The following is a 17841-nucleotide window of genomic DNA, read 5'->3' as shown; positions in this document are numbered from 1 at the left end:
ACACAGAGAAACCCTGTCTCGAAAAACCAAAAAAAAAAAAAAAAAAAGAAAGATGGGCCTTTGGGTGTGTCTGTGGGGGACTATACTGGTTAGGTTAGGGGAGGTGCAAAGACTTACCCACAATGGGCAGCACCATTCCCTAGGCTAGGAGCCTGAACTGAATAAATAGAAGAGAGTGACTTGAACAACAGCATTTTGTTTCCTGGGTATGGATAAAATGTCACCATCTGCCTCCGATTCTTGCCGCTGTACCTTGATGGACTGTACCTTCAAACTGTGAGTCAAAATAAGCCCTTCCTAAGTTGCTTTTTTTTCATGATATTTTTAACTGGAGAGCAGAAATATCAACATCTTGTCTGAGAGATAGGTACAGAACATTCTTTATATAAAATCATCACAGCAATTTCAATGGAGGGATGCTACCCAGGTCTCACAAATGGAAGGAGTAAAGCACAGAGAAGCAAAAGGACTTGCCCATGGATACACAGTGAAGGTGACAGAATTCAAAAGCTTTTCTGTGTCCTGTGGTAGTGGATAGGCTGTGACTTCTGGCTGTGTCTGTCTCCTCTGGAGGTAGACAGGCTTCGACTACTGGCTATGTCTGTCTCCTGTGGTGGTGGACAGGCTGTGACTTCTGGCTGTGCACCCTCAGGCCCCTGCTCTCCCCCACCCCCACCCCACCTCTGCTCACCATTCCCAACATGACCACACACTGCTGTGTCCCAGAGGAAGAATGTCTGTGTTGTGATGATAAAATTACCCTGCTCGAACTACCGCTCAGGAAAATCAATTCTGGGAACAGGACACTGGGAGAGGCCAACTGTTTCTCTGAAAATCTTTTCCAACAAAAATATAAATTAACAACAGGATGTAAAAGGAAGTGACACACAGGTCCTGGGCCACCCCTTCTCTCTCCAGTGACACCTCACTCACTGTATGTGGAACCTCTCCGTAACTGACTCTCCCCTCTCCTCAATTCTGTTATTTAAAGCCCAAGGCCTCCGGCAGTCCTTTGCTTTCATTGCCCTGGTATCACAGTTCTGTGTTTTTGCTGTGTTAAGTGCAGCAATTAAGGCCTCAGACAGTCGAGGTGGTAATTTTTCAAATAAAAATTATATGCTTGGAGCTAGGGATGCATCTCCATTGGTAGAGCACTCACCTAGTGTGGACAAAGCTCTGAGTTATATCATCTGAACCACCTAAAACCATCTCCACCTACCTACATAGAGTTTCAAGGCCAGCCTGGCCTATGAAGTGAGACCCTGTGCATACCTTAGTAGGCAAGTGTTCACACACATCTAATACCTAAAATGTAATTTAAAAATTAGGCCTCGACTGCTCACACAGAAACACAGAAGGGGAAAGCCTCCGGTTCTGCACCTTTGCCTTTAACGTCTCAGATTCTGCTTATTTTGCAAGTCTCTATTTAAACATAAGGCAGGGCTGTCTCCTTAGCCCAGAATTTGCAATGTAAGCTAGACTGTGGACTGTGTGTCAGTGAGCCCCAGGGTTCTGCCTGTCTCAGTTTCCTTAACACTTAATTCTCTTAAAGATTAATTTTTATTTTAGTATCTATATTTGATTTTAAATATGCCTTTGAGTATCTTTTTATGTTTAATATGTATAGCACGTGTCTGTGTGAGCGTATGTATAAATAAATGCAGGTGGCTGACAGAGGCCAAAAGAGGATGTTAGGTCCCCTGGCCCTGGGTATGGGTGGCTGTGAGCTACTAGATCGGCTAGATCTGAATGTGGGAGCCAAGCTCGGGTCCCTCAACAAGAACAGTAAGCATTCCTAACCTCTTAAGCAGGGAGCCCTCTCACCAGTCCCACACCAGCTTCTTCTCCTGCACTCCCATGTGGTTTCTGGGGCTACAACTTAGACCCTCATGCTTGCAAGGCAGGTACAATGTTGTCACTAAGTCATCTTCCCAACCTGGGTGTTCAATCTTTATCATGTACTATGATGTTGTCATCTGCAAATATGTCAGGCTTCACACATATCCATCCTGGGGTACATGTGACCTTAGGCTTAAGGAAATACAGGCCAGTGAGTGTCACCTGGTCCCATTATGATTACGTGGCCGGGAGATGTGGTTTGTTGCATCTGATCAACATCCACCAGACCATATTCTATTACACACTTACTAGCGTAGGAGAAGATCTCCAGTCAAAGTCACAAACATGGCTATGGCAGCGACCGAGTGCACACAGCTTTCACACCATCATCCCAAAGTCAGAGCATCATTAGGATGAGCCCCTAAAGCCAGGACTCTGTACTACCCAAGGGTACCCACATAGACAGTTACTCACAGCAGCAATGACTGAGCACTTAGACCTAAAACACATCGTCTCTTTCAGAAGTCCACATCATTGCTGGCTTTATTCAGAATCACCCTAAAACTGTTATACACACACCTAGTCTCATTCCTCTCATTCTGCCTCTCGGGTCTCTCTGAACCAAGCACAAAGAAAGGCTTTGATCTGTGTTCTGTTTGTTTCTATGGGGCAAGAACAGGCACCGTTATAAGGCTATTACTGCTATTTCTTTTTTATCAAGTCCAGTTACCTCTACTGCCTCTCACTGTAGGGTCCCCTCCCAGGATGGCCAGGGCCCCTCCATTTAGTGCTATCCCACTTTTAAAGACCCAGAGTCTCTCTCAATTCATAAATACCTGCATCCTTTTTTTTTTTTTTAAATCCAAATATGGTTTAAGACACTGGACCAGTTCATCCAAGCCACTCAAGGCCTGCATGACACTGGCCTTCAATTTTGCATCTTATTTCCAAATTCCCATTGCTTTCTTACCTTAGAGAATAAAAATGTCACCACTAGGCCTGGTTTGATAGTTAGTTTTCAAAGACAGCCTAGGACCACTTGATTAGGGGTGTTGCCTTCAGTGGGATGGGGCTTCCTATATCACTTAGCAATCCAGACATTAGATCTAGGAGGTTTGTCAACTGAAGAGTTTCATTCACCCTACATGAGGCTGTGCCAAGCTAACAGGTAAAGAAAACTAGAACAGCCTGTTTCCAAGCATAAGATGGATGTCGCCTGAGGAAGAACACCCAGGTTATCCCTGGCCCCCCACAGTTGGGTTCATAACACACACACTCATGGGGTCTAGTTGAAGATCTTCAGGTAACTCAGGATTTGCCCCCAAAGAAGACTCAAGATATCTTAGGTACACAACCATTTCTCACTTCTCCCTTTTAGCATTCTATCCCACTTTTAAAGACCCACAGTCTCTCTCAATTCATAAATACCTGCATCCTTTTTTTTTTAATCCAAATATGGTTTAAGACACTGAGATGAGTAGGCTCCTAAAATCTGCTACCATGGTACACTGTCTCCCAATATACCAAACCAACAGGGCCAACCAACCGTGAGAGAATGCCTCTCCAATTGTCCAAATAAATCTTCTCTTCATGAGTAGATGCATCACAGGCATATCTTACACTGACAAATTGCTGTCACCCTACGTCAGCAGACAGGTCTTGGTAGCACGGTGGAGAGGAAGAGAGTGAGTCATTCCGCCACTTGGGGCTATCCGTGTGTGGAAAGGCCATGTGCCATACCTACCAAAGGCTATTTAAAGGGCGATAAGAAATGTAAAGGCATCTATGATGTAGATTTCAAGCTGTAAATGTCACTGACTGCCGAGTCGCTGCTTATGGAGCTCCTCCAACACCAAGCTGACAACAGCCCAAACCAGCGGCTCTGGGGGAGGCTGACAGACAGCTGCTCTTTCAGTAGTCTTGTTTGGTAAAGGCAGGAGGGCCCTTAGAAGGTGACTAACTATGGCATGCCACAGTTGGGAGGGGAGGGTGTATGTGACAACTTTAGGTGGTAGGAAGATGTGTGCCAGGAGCCCTACATGACGCCAGCACATCGCCTGGTTCATGAAGGCTGTCAAACCCCACAGTGGTAGAAAAGAGATCAGAAGGGAGGTATGGAGACGGCCAGAAGAAAAACACAGTATATGAAGCAGAGTTTCATGTTGCCCAGGCTCTCCTCAAACTCACGAAGTAGCTAAGAATCACTTTGAACTTGTATTGGAGGGTAGAGACAATATGCACACAGCTCTGACTTCCCCAAGGCCAGCCTGCTGCAGAGAGCGGCCATCCTTGGCCACCCCTGGAGAACACTGCCTACCAGATACCACTAAACCAGCTTTCTGGAGAACGAACCCTGCAGAGAGCTAGCTCAGTTGCCCAGTTCCTGCAATGATTCTCATTAAGCAGGTTGTGGGCATTCATTGTGCTCGCTGCCTTTTTGACAAAAAGAAAATTAAAAATTCTACGTCCTTTGAGATTCAAAATGCCTTTGAGTTTCCAAAGGAGACATTTCCTATTTTCCTGATTTCTCCCAGAGGGACAGACTCTCAAGGTGACAGCTAGAGAGAAACCACAGATAAAAGTCACATGATCACGTGACTTTTCAGTGCTAACTTTAATGCTGTTATTTACAGTAACCCTGGGTATTTTTGCTACTATGATATGATTAGAGTCTACATGTGTTCAAAGACCCACATACATTAAACGGATAAGAATTAGAAATGTTTAATGTTTCATTGTGTTGACCCCATAACCTTGACACCCAAAATCTCAGCCTTTGAAGCCTACACGTTCATTCCAAATTTACCAAGATAATGCTAGGGGAGGGGAGGGGGATATGAAGGCAATCCAGACACTTGAAAGACATACTCAGCAAACTGTTTTCTCTACAAAATAGATGCATTATGGGGGTCAAGGAAATAAACTCCTTCAGTAAGGGTTCCTCATATACCCAGATATCAGGGTGAAGGGACTCTAGCCAGCCCCAACATGGCAAACACAGTTCTGGCATGTCTTGCCCTTCTCCCCCAATTCCCTCTGCTTTGTTTTTAATTAAATGATATTAAAAAGCCATTAGATCCTATTTCTAGAGCTAGCCACCAAGGCCTATTCCCTTATTTGGCCACTTCCTCCCCCTGAGGCTGACTACAAAGGTCCAGCTATCAAAGTACAGAAGTCCAGCAATCAAAAGTCCCCTTTGACTCACCTAATTAGCATGCTCAGTTAAAATTAAATACCTCATACTAGCATGGGCTTAACCCTTTACCTTGATACACCTCCATCTTCCTATAGACTATATCTGTTTCCTCTTTATCCAGAAGCAGTCCTTTGTCCCACTCAGGAACCAATATCCCTGCCTCCTCTTTCTTGTTCCTTTCCCCTTCTCCTCTGTCCCCCATCTCTTGTCTTTGTCTCTTATTCCCTGCCCTCTGTCCTTCTGAGGGGAATAAATCCCCTTTGTGCTGAGCCCTTGGTCTGGGGGTCCTGAGCTGATACCAATCACTTCACACAGAGACTATTTGACCATTCTGTGTATGTGTGTTTGTGTTTGATGTATGTACATGTATGTGTACTTCTTTTTGAGACAGAATTTCGTGTAGCTTAGGCTAGCCTCAAAACCTATATATAGCCCAAAATGACTGAACTTCTGATCTGCCTACCTCCCCCTTCTGAGTGCTGGGCTTACAGGCACACTATAACTACCACATATGGTTTTATACAATGCAAGGGATGAAACCCAAGGCTCTGTGAATGCCAGGCAAGCACTCCACTAAGTTGGCTACATCCTAATGCAGTGTCGATAAATGCTGTTATTTCTAAAAGATGAGATCTAACTCAAATTCTTGGTCCTCTCTCTCTACTGTGATAGGATGCATATTTGCTGACATGGTACTTACATGGCCTACTGGACCCTCCTCCAAAGTCTACTTTCAGGTAGGAGTCACTCCTGAAAGGAAAAAAAAAAAAGATAGCTTTAAGTTCCTCTGTTAAAGGGACTGAGGTATCATGTGGAGAGGCTGTCAAAGGGCTTGTCCAACCTCTGCTTCTGATGCCTAAGAAGGAGAAGTTCTCTTCTTCAAAGGCATTAAGACAGAAATTAGAAGACAGCTCCGCAGGCCACAAAAACATTCCTCACAATCATGAAAACCCACCCTTCTTCATCTAAAACCCATGGGAAAAACCAGGAGTGGTGGTGGGCACTTCTAATCCTAACTATGGCAAAGATGGGAGATGGAGACAGACAGGTCCCTGGGGCTTGCCAGATGGCTAGCCCAGCCTTTTGGGTGAAGTTCCAGGCCAATAAAAGACTCCAGGCCAATAAAAGACTCTGCCTCAAAGAAAAGCAGCTGGTGCCTGAGTTGGGTAGAAACAAAGCTACTCTTAGTTAAGAAAGGAAGTCTGAACTAAGACCTCTTAACACCAGGTCTCAGCGGGCACTAAAGCCTTTTACCAACTCCAACATGTCCCTGACTAGAGCACATTAACACATTAACACACATGGTTTCTAAGTGCACACAGAAACAAGCTCACAACGGCCCTGCTACAAAATGAGAGTTGGCAAGAGGACAGAAAGACAACCCAATTCCAAGGATGAAAACATGACTCAAACACACTCCCTCTGTCTGTCCATCCGTCCATCCGTCCCCCTTCTCTCTCTCTCTCTCTCTCTCTCTCTCTCTCTCTCTCACACACACACACACACACACACACACACACACACATATACATTCTCTCCCCCCTCACATACACACCAAACAAACCAACAAACAAACAACCATCTCTGATAGCCAAGAGATGTCTCCTACAAGAATTATTAAACAGCCAAGGCCTCTGTAGGAGGGAAGGAAAAGATCTGACCTCATTCCTTCACACACACACACTCAAACCAACTGGTTACGTCTTCTAAACCTGATCAACTCATCCTTATTCTTAAAGACTTCATGAAAAATTGTGCTCTAAAATAGATGTCTTATTTTTTTAATCCATGTGGGGACAATTTCCTCTTTCTAAAAACCATGGCATAGAAGGATTTACAGTGTCAACATATTAATCCCTGTGAGCAAACTATAAGCAATACCAGAGTGGGGTGGGGTAGAGGCACCTTGGATGCAGGCTGAAACCTCAACTGTTTCTGATCTACTGTCTCTAGGAAGCAGTCAGGACTCAGTAAATGTTTACTGATGGGTGGGGCTGAATCCCTGCCAAGAACTACGTGGACTCTTTTCAGGTGAGCCTCTCTCCGACACAGCTCCAAGTGAGGCGAAGGAAGGAATGCTGAGAAAAGATGACACTAAAGAACAAGGCTACTAATTCTCATGACTCCAGTTAAATGGAGATGCTGGGGATGTGTGGGAAGGTGAGGGGCATAGGTTCTATTTATGTGGGACTGTACATATGTCCTGAGCACGTGTGTATGTGTTTTAGTTAGGGTTTTACTGCTGTGAACAGACACCATGACCAAGGAAAGTCTTATAAAAAACAACATTTAACTGGGGCTGGCTTACAGGTTCAGAGGCTCAGTCCATTATCATCAAGGTGGGAGCACAGCAGCATCCAGGCAGGCATGGAGCAGGAGGAGCTGAGAGTTCTATGTCTTCATCCAAAGGCTGCTAGTGGAAGACTGACTTCCAGGCAACTAGGGTGAGGATCTTAAACCCACACCCACAGTGACACACCCATTCCAACTAGGTCATACCTATTCCAACAAGGCCACACCTTCAGTGGTGCTACTCCCTGGTCCAAGGATATACAAACCATCACAGTATGTGTGTGTGTGTGTGTGTGTGTGTGTGTGTGTGTGTGTGTGTGTGTGTGTCACATGCATCCCTGGTGCCGGATTAGGCCAAAAGAGCGTACTGGCCTGAAACTGGAGTTACAGATGGTTGTAAGCCTCTATGCAGGTGCTAGGAATCAAACTGAGGTCCTCTGCGAGAGCAGCAAGTGATCTTAACCACTGAGCAATCTCTCCAGCCTCTGCCTTACTTTTCTGAAATAGGGTTTCTCATGAAACTAGGAGCTCACCAACTTCACTAAACTGGGCAGCCAGTGAACTCCAGGGATCCTCGGGTCTCTGTCTCCACCAGTGATAGGGTGACAGATGCATGCACTGCACCTGGCTTGTCATGCGAGTGCTGGGGATCCAAGCATGGATTCCCAGGTTTAAGTGACAAGCCCTTTAATGGGTTGAGCCATTTCCTCAGTGGCCTCAAGAAATTACATTTTCTAGAGAAAATTCCTCAAAAATTTGTCACATCATCAAAAATTATGTCACAGAAGCAAGACCTGTAGGTCAACTATGAATCTCACCACTGGTAAAACTGTCACATTCAAAGAACTGTGAGTGACACGGACACTTCTAATTAATTTTTAATTACATGTATGTGTGTGGGGGTATGTGCTCTACATGCATGCTGGTACCCACAGACATCAGAAGAAGGCATGAGACCTTCCAAATCATGTGGGTGCTGGGAATCAAGCTCATGTCCTCAACAAGAGTTCTCTGTGCTGTTAACCACTGAGTATCTGTACCCCAGTTCTTAAACCTTCGCTTCCCCAAGAGCTTTCAAGTCTTGATTACTTTTCTAAAGTAACAGCCAGCTAGTTAAGAAGTACCTAAAATATCAACCAAGCTACTTCCCAAATCATGGAAGGAACCCTGGCTCTGGGCATTCGCAAAGTCTGTGGTCAGTGAGAAGTTGAAGAGATGATATTTTCACCCTGGATAATGCTTTAATGGTCAAGTAATCTTAAATCTCATTTCCCACAGAGCCAACAAGTATGATAACCCCAACCATTCCAGACGGTGCCATCTCCTACCAACCGAGCCATGTCTCCAGTCCTGGATTTTCCTGTTTCTTAATTACCCCTAAACTATAAAAAGCATTCACAGGGGTCATTTGGTGAAATTTTATAGCCATTCCCAGGTCTGTCTGTAAAGAAAATGATAGAGGAGGTCATGTCCCCTTCCTATATTTCAAAACTGCCCATGCTGTCATAGTTTCTATCAAGCTGACACCCACTTTGTCCTGGGCTTCTGCACTGATGTCCCACACCTACAGGCTCTCATGTAGCCCAGGCTGGCCTCAAACTCCATACACTCCAAGGACAATCTTGAACTTCTGATTCTCCTACCTCCACCTGCAGAGTGCTGAGATGAAGGCAGGCACCATGTGGTTTATGCAGGGCTGGGCATAAACCCAAGGCTTTGTGCATGAAAGGCAAGCGTTCTACCAACCAAGCTATGTCCCCAGCCCTAGATTTTCCTCTTAGTTACATCTAAACGATAAAAGCATCAACAGAGACCACGAGAGCAGGATTTAATTGTGGAAGAGGAAGAAGCTGCAACCTCAGAGTTTGGCAGTGAGCAACATAGTCAAGACAAATCTCAGGCCTCAAAAAAGTATGGTGAAGACTATCTAGGAAGATAACCAATGTCCTCCTATGGCTTCTACATGCATACACACAGGTTTGTCCACCTACAGGCATGTATGCACCTCCACCCACACATGCTCACTGGTGCACACCTTGGACTTTAGCATAAACCTAGAAATCAGGAATTATGGTGGACCCCAGCAAGGAGTGACTTGGGAGTATGCCAAAATTTGAGATTTGCCACGCATGCATAGCAATTACCACGGGAGCTGGGCCATGACACTTGAGAGAGGTCTCTTGCTTACACAACTCTGGTCTTTTTTTCTGCTCCTTAACAACTCGCTATAGGATGATGTCAGCCATTCCTCTCTATTTTTAATTCCTCACGATGAGGCTGCTGCTGATTCACTCAACACCTTATGCTATCACTGAAATAGTAAGGAGCTTCTCTCACGCCCTTAATGGAAGGTGACTGCTGCCTGTTATCCCTAGTGCAATCGCAGGAACACTTTGGTGGAAAAAGCGTGTCCTCTGTCACCCTCGGTAAAAGCTGAGCGGGGAGTTATAATTTTAACTCCCCATTCTTTTCCATGATGCGCTCACCATACTGTATCCTTTGAAACACAGCTTCCCACACGTCACAGGAAAGAAACGGGCGAGTATGAGATCAAGTGTAGTGTACTGTAAATAGAGATCGAAACTGCATCTCCTAGGGCAAACCTCCCATGATTGACAAGAAGCAAATTGGCGACAATGGCGTGGCTCCTCTCGTTTATCTACAAAAAAATATATTGGAAAGAAGAAAGTTCGTTGATTGAATGTTTCCTAGGGGTCTTTCAGTGACCTCATGACAATGTACTGACCAATTGTCAAAGCAGAAGTAACACAGGGACATGTCCCAAATACCTTCACTATACCTTTGAATATGTTGAGGTGTTTGCTAATTCAGAGAAGGGACCTGCTGTGAGGTCTCAGATGAGTTGTGAATACCAACATGTTATTAATTTCCCTTTGCTTTTTGATGAATTTCACACTTACACTGCACAAGAAAGGAGAGATTAATGATGTCTGGGAGACAAGGCTGGGTTCTTGTAATATGCTAAATCGACCTCAAGTGTGAGCAAACAGAGGACCCAGATAAGGAAATGATAAAGGAAACTGATGTGAAAATGTTAATACCCAGAAACCTGGGGAGTTTAAACAGAAGGTCTAGTTACTTCTCTTCCCTGCAGAGAGATGAAAACAGTGGAATTCTGAAGCCAGTACTACTCAACTATTTCCTGATATCAGAAGCCATGGGCTCACTATCAGATGGCATTGCAGTTCTTCGCTTCATAAGAGCCCCTTGACATGGCATTCAGACAAGTCATATTCCCTCGGTGTCTTAAGTCTCCTCGATGACCATGCTACAAAGTCTAGCTAAATACATGGAAGGAAAAGGCATCAACAGGCACGAAGAAAAGAAGATTCCAGTGCTTGCTTGATACACGTGAATCCTTCCACTTGGGAGGTAGAGGCAAGAGAATCAGAAGTTCAAGGCCATCCTTGGCTATATAAAGAGTATGAATCTAGTCTGGGCTACTTGCGACCCTGTCAAAGAAAGAAAGAAAAGAGAGAACAGAAGGAAGGGGAAGAGGAAGAGGAAGAGGAAGAGGAAAAGGAAGAAAAGGGAAGGGAAGGGGAAGGAAAAGGGAAGGGAAGGGGAAGGAAAAGGGAAGGGAAGGGAGGGGATAGAAAGGGAGGAAAGGGGAGGGAAGAGGAGGGGGAAGAATCCAATCTCACTGTGCACATAGCTATTTCTAATGTGTTAATAAAACACCCAGAACCTTCTATGTGCCAAGACCGTAGAAGCTTAGTGCAAGTGGCCCAACATAAATACTTCTTTGAGGTACTGCTGTTCTCATCAATCAGAAGAGGAAGCACACCCAGAAAGCTAAAGATCTTGCTGGGGCCTCCCAGTGTATCTAAAGACACATCTACCTTATTGTTCTGAATTTGTTCTCAGGATTCATTCATTACAAAGACTCAGACTTACATTAAAAAAAGTAAAATGCAGAGCAGGTGACTTCCCCAGGGCATGGCCTCCAAGGGCAGGTGGGGCCCACAGGTGCTAGGTGTGTCCTTCCAGAACAAGGCAGAAGGCACCACTTGCTCCACACCTTCACCTGGATCTGTCCAGGTCTCAATGTGGAAACATTCCACACCACATTGTTTCTCTAGGAATGTGGCCAACTGAACATACAGAGCAGCCCAGATCCTAGTTCAGAAGGCCTAAGAGAGGTGTGGTAGTATCCTGAGAAAATTCCTTTCCCAATTTCAGTTTCAAAAGTCCATGCAACACTCAGTGGCTGCCATACAGGCTGATGACTCTGTCATCAAAGAAAGTTCCAGAGGATCAAGCCAGTCCTGAGATATAGCAGGATTACACCAAACTGTCTTTATCTTTAACCAATTCTGGGCAAAAAGGGCTGGAGAGTTAGCTCCGCCAGTAAAGCGCTTGCCACACAACCATGAGGACCTGAGCTTCATCCCCAGAGCCCCAGCGAAAAACCAGGTGTGGGGGTGTTTGCTTGTAATCCCGGTGCTGGGGCGGTAAGAGACAGAGAGCTCTGAGGCTGGCAAGCTCCCTGCCAGTGAGAGGCCCTTTCTGGAATAAAACCTAGGTGGACGGACAGTAGAAACCTGGGGCTATCCGCTGGCCTCCACATACGTATGCACAAGCATGCACATCGCCCACCTACATACCCACCTCACCTGCCTGCCACATGCATATATGAATTTCTCCTTGGAGGGGGTGCATAAATGCACCTATTTCTCTCAGAGCCTAATAAGCTAACCCAAGAGAAATATTCCCTGCTTTTTCTCCCTGAACATTCAACTTGATCACCGCCCTCAGATTCCTGCCTCTTGGAAAAGCTCACATTTGCTGACAGACTCCACAGCCAACAGAGCCACCATGATCCTCATGTTCACCTCAACCATCTCCTCCCTAGGAGATCACTACAGCTCCTTAAGTGGCTGGGTTTTCTCCAGACTCACCCTACTCCCTCCCAACATACTCCTCAATCCCTGCCAGGTGTACTCCCAGGAATAGACAGACAGACAGATAGACAGACCATTTCACTTTAATAAAGAGGTTTCGATAACACCTCTTCAACTTTAATAAAGGCAGACCAGCACAGAGACACACCTCTTTCCACTTTAACAATGCCGTTTAAATAATACCTCTCCAACTTTAATAAAGACAGACACACACACACATTACACACAGACACATACAAACCTTTCCACTTTCATAAAGAGGTTTAGATAGCACCTCTCCAACTTTAATACAGACACACACACTACACACACACTATACACACACACACACACACACACACACACACACACACACACCTACACATCCCTTTCCACTTAAATAAAGACGTTTAGATAGCGCCTCTCGAAGGCCAGGTGCTGGCCACTAAGGCCCTCTGATTCAAGGTCTGCTTAGCTCAGTGGTTCTAACATAACGCCCCCTATCATTTGTACATTATCTTCCTGGCCCCACCCTCCTCACTCTGCATCCTTGCCAAACTCTATGTCTCTGTGCTGTTTCCACCTCTCTCACTTGGTGTGGACACTCCTCTACGCAGACTCAGCGACCCGGGAGGACATCTTCTATTTCTCCTTAACTCTGACACAGCATCTCACACAAAATTCACCAGAGATATTTGCCAATCCACCAAATCTACATTTTTATGATTTTATTTACTATTCTGACAGTGGGCATTCAGACATGTCTGAATGAACTTTAATGAACATTTTCCATGTTTAACACTTCCAAAGCTTGGTTTAATCTCCAGCCAAGTATTGGTGATATTGGCATCCAATCCCTGGGTGTGTAGAGGTTGGGAAAGCCAGTAGGAACTGTACTCACCCCGTGCTTCCTGCCCAGCAGGGACTCAGTAACGGTTTCAGCGCTCCTGACCCTTCCTATTACTAAGCTCTCTCCAAGTTTCATTTCTGTGACTGTGATAAAATAACACAACACCAGGAAGAAAGAGTTTAAGTCACAACTACAGGTTACAGTCTATCCCTGTGGGGGGAAGGCATGATGGCAGGAGCTTTGAATCGACTTAGTCACCTCCACAGTAGAGAGAAGCGAGAAATGAATGCGTGCACACATAGTGCTCAGCTAGCTTTCTATAGTTTTACACAGTTCAGGGTCTAAACCAGGAAATGGTGCTCGGACACAGTGCGCTGGCTGGGTCTGCCCACGTTCATTCAGGCAAGCAAGACAATACCCCCAGACATGCCCAAAAGCGAGCCCGATCTAGACAAGACAATTGAGGCTCTCTTCCCCAGGTGATTGTAGGTTCTGCACAATTCACAATTAGAAATAACCATCAGGCCCCATAAGGGGACGATGATGCTTAGCAATGCCACAGGGTAGGAAGCAGAGTTAAAATCTCAACTCCTCAAATCGTGGCTGTGGGACTTTGGGGAAATTTTAACCCCACCGCTCAGCTGCTGTGCAGATCTAAGTCACTCACCAACAGCAGCACATTTGAAGAAATGAGCCACTTTCTGGCCACTTTCTCCCACCATGATCAGAGACTGCTGTGACATCAGTAGACGATATTATCTTGTGGGACGGTACAGGATGTATGATACAGACGGGTGATAATGTCACTGTGAGGCTATGTGTGACATTTCACTATAACTTCATCTGGAAAAGGAAAGCCAGCCTCACCAAGCTTGGATCCTCTGGACGTGCAGGAAGCACTCTTAACGGCTGAGCCATCTCTCCAAGCCTAAGATTATTACTCCGCCTGCCACTGTCAAGGATTGAACCCAAGCCTTGTGCATGCTATTCACATGCTCTGCTGCTGAGCTATCCCCAGCTCTACCAAGAACACACGAGTCCTTACTGTCTCTGAGCACCAAATATCCATGTGACAGATACTTTACACGTGACACCAGAGAAATCTTTCCTGCATGATGCACTGCTATTACAGGATACACACACACACACATATATATGATGATATGATGGTTCTTTTCAATTAAATATTAAAAAAAAAAACAATTAAATGAGGAAATACCAAGTTTCAGGCAGCTTTCGGCAGCCTGTAACTACAGTTCTAAGGGATCTGACATCATTTTCCTGCCTCCACGCCATGACACTCATGTGTCCCACCCCTCATCCAGACACAAGCACAAATAATCATTTTAAAAATATTTTTTAACGGGGCCTAGCAAACACAGAAGTGGATGCTCACAGTCAGCTATTGGATGGATCACAGGGCTCCCAATGGAGAAGCTAGAGAAAGTACCCAAGGAGCTAAAGGGATCTGCAACCCTATAGTTGGAACAACATGATGAACTAACCAGTACCCCGGAGCTCATCTCTAGCTGCATATGTATTGAAAGATGGCCTAGTCGGCCATCACTGGAAAGAGAGGCCCATTGGACTTGCAAACTTTATATGCCCCAATACAGGGGAATGCCAGGGCCAAAAGAATGGGAATGGGTGGGTAGGGAAGTGGGGGTGGGGGAGGTATGGGGGACTTTTGGGATAGCATTGGAAATGTAATTGAGGAGAATACGTAATTAAAAAAAATTTTTTTTTAAATGGGGTCCAATTTTCTGTTATTCCTTGTCTTGGGATCTTTGCTGACAGCTGACAAGGTTGACCACTGAAATGGGAGGCTGGTGTCTAATGATCACTTGAGCCTGGAAGTTGAAGGCCAGCCTGGGCAGCATAGTGAGACTCTGTTGCAAGAAGGAAAAAAAAAAAAAGCAAGAAGAATATGAGGAGGAGGAGGAGGCAGCTGCGGTGGCGGTGGCATAGGAATGTGGGTCCTGCTGCTCCTCTCGATCCTGTTATGGCCACCGTTCAGTTCAATCCTATTTAGTAATGAGTACTTACTTACTCAGTTGACCAACTACATCCAGAGAGCTTGCTACTTCTTCATTTAATTGTTGGAAGTTCTTTTTTATCTCTCTCTATTTCCCTCTTGCCTTCACTTCTTCCCTCCCCCCTCTCCATGTGTGGTGTATGAGTGCCTATGTGTGAGTGTGTGATCCTGTGTGTGTCCACCTGTGTTCGTGCACCAGTGTGTACACACTCGAGTTCACTTGTGGAGATCAGACCTTTCCAGTAAGATAGACTGTTAAACAGACTATGTAAGTGTTTCTTTTTCTCCAATCTATGATTAAAACCATTCTAACAACCACAACAAAGGCCCAAAGAGTTAAACAAGGAATTAAAAACAGGGATTTGAAATAGATCTTCAGGATTGTTAATCTCTTTTGTCAGTTTGAGGGGGGGTTAGAATCTCCAAGGAACTACACATCAGGGTGTGTCTTTGAGAGTGTTTCCAAAGTAGTTTCACTAAAGGAGAACCCACCCTGAAGATGAGCAGGACTTTCCCATGGGCTGGGATCTTAGGGAACAAAAAGGAGAAAATGAAAAAGGAGGCAGTGAGCTGAGCCCCAGCATCCATCTCTCTCTGCTTCCTGACTATGGATACAATGTGGCTAGCTCATCCCACTCCTGCTGCTGCTGTGATGATGTACATCTGACCTGGGAGCCAAAAGAACCCTTAGGCTGCTTCTGTCAGTTACACTGCCACAGCAAACAAAAAAAAAAAAGCAAAAAAACAAAAAACAAACAAACAAAAAAACCCAATATATCAAAGCAAACTATAATCAAATGTGGCAGGCCCCTAAAAGAGACCTCTACCATCTCACACTTATTTTTTTCTTTTAGACAGTCCCCCCTAGCCCAGGCTGGCCTCCTGCCTCCACGCCCTGAATGCTGAGAGGACAGACATTCAACACTAAGCCCAGCTTATGTGCTTCTGGTGATAGATCCCAAGACTTGGTAAACGCCAGGGGAGCACTCTGCCAACTGAGCTCCATCCCTGGCCCTCATCACATCCTCAATTGGAAGAAAACTAAATTCTACTACTCTATTAAACTGATTTGCAAGTTATTAATAACCAATGGGAGGTCAGAGCAGCGGTGAACCCTGAGGCTGCAGGGGCCCCAGACTTCTGACTGCTCTCGGGGAGCTCAGGAACCAGGAAGGCCTGAAGACCAGAGGGAGGAATCCCTGACTCAGATCCTGCCCTCAGGATCTGGAGGGCCAGAGGCCATCACTCAGCTGTTAAGTGAGTTACCAGGTAACAGTGTACCCAGCAGAAAAAAATGCATTCACTAGACCAGAGCCAGATTACACAAAACTAGAAAATTACCTCACTTCCTTCCTGTTCCTCCCAGACCCAGTCTGGCTCCCAAAGCAGGGGCCCAGCAGCCCAGGCAATGAGTTCGGCAAGCAAATGGCTGGGTACAATAGGTCCTTCCACCAGGCAGGCACAACATAATGATATACATGGTCCTTCCCTCCAGGGACAGTCAAGGGGGCGTGCTGGAATCCAGGATGAACGTCTGCCTTTCATTAAAGCCTTAAGTTGCAAAGGGCTGGAAACCCACTGACAGCTCTAAATGCCCCCACCTAGCAAGTGCCCCGTGTCCAAGCTCCTCCTGCCTCCAGCTCCACCACCCACAACTGGCCTCTTCTCTTCCTTGTCCAAGCCTATCTGGATATTCCCAAAAATCTTGGCTACAAGCATTAAATCTAAGGGCCCTGAATTTCACCAGAATTAATCCAGTGGTGCTGCTAGCCACCACAGAACAGCCTAGAATGCTGGCCACTCTGGAACATGAAAGACGCTTCTAAAGTTCCAGCAAATTTACCAGAATTTACCCTTCAGAAGCTATAGTCATTAAGATGCTTACACAGGAAGGAGCAGAAGTAGGGCATCAGAAGAGCTGTACAAATGATTGCCAACCCAATGACTGCCTGCTGCAGCAAGTATAACCTCCCCTCCCACCTCTCCTCACTTCCAATTATCTTTGTGCTCACTGTTCTGGGAGGAAGGCCTAAGAACCTCCCAGAAATCCACAAAACGTTGACGATCACACAAGGGATGGGACGGGAGGAGCCGACAGGGAAGAGGGTATCAGTGTGGATCCTGTATCTGCTGATCCTTGACTCCCATAGCATAAGGTCTTTTCCTCCTGAAGCAGTTAGCGGCACCACTCAGGGAAGGCCTTGAGAAATACAGCTGGCTGCTGTAGGCAAACAGTCCTCTGGTGGCATTTAATATGCTGAGTGAGCGGCTTAATCACCCAGCAGGGCCTAGCAGGCAATATAGAAAACCCCTAGGAGACAGGCAGCCTTGAATGGAAAACATTATCATTTAAAAAAGGATTAATAACAGGCCAGTCTAGGCGGCAGAGACAGCTCAGTAGTTACAGTAGCATATCCAGCTCTGGCAGAGGACCCCTTTAGGTTCTCCGTATCCAGGTCAGGTAGCTCACGATCTCTTGTAGGCCATTCCACGGGGGATTTGGTGCCCTCTTCTGGCTCCCTCGGGCACCTGCATGCACGGGGTGCACAGAAACGCAATTTTACACACACACATGGATGAATGGATGGATGGATGGGTGGATGGATGGGTGGATGGGTGGATGGGTGGATGGATGGATGGGTGGATGGATGGATGGATGGATGGATGGATGGATGGATAGGTGGGTGGATGGATGGAGTAGATGAATGGATGGATGGATGGATGG

The 17841-nt window shown here is 45.8% G+C and overlaps 1 protein-coding gene across 4 annotated transcripts in view; it reads right to left on the bottom strand.

Annotated features, from left to right (window-relative positions):
- Mgat5 (alpha-1,6-mannosylglycoprotein 6-beta-N-acetylglucosaminyltransferase) overlaps positions 1 to 17841 on the bottom strand; it is a 280247-nt gene that overhangs the window by 228611 nt on the left and 33795 nt on the right. For 2 of the 4 annotated variants that reach the window (XM_029476546.1, XM_021156480.2), the window contains exon 2: positions 5736 to 5785. The exons of the other annotated variants lie outside the window; for them this stretch is intronic. The gene's annotated coding sequence lies outside the window, so the exon portion shown is untranslated. The remainder of the gene's footprint in view (positions 1 to 5735; positions 5786 to 17841) is intronic. 4 annotated transcript variants of the gene reach the window in all.

This window comes from Mus caroli, chromosome 1 (genome assembly GCF_900094665.2).
Source record: "Mus caroli chromosome 1, CAROLI_EIJ_v1.1, whole genome shotgun sequence".
Taxonomy (NCBI): Eukaryota; Metazoa; Chordata; class Mammalia; order Rodentia; family Muridae; genus Mus; species Mus caroli.
The sequence above is the reverse complement of the archived record's forward strand: the minus strand, read 5'-3'. Positions and strand labels throughout refer to the sequence as shown.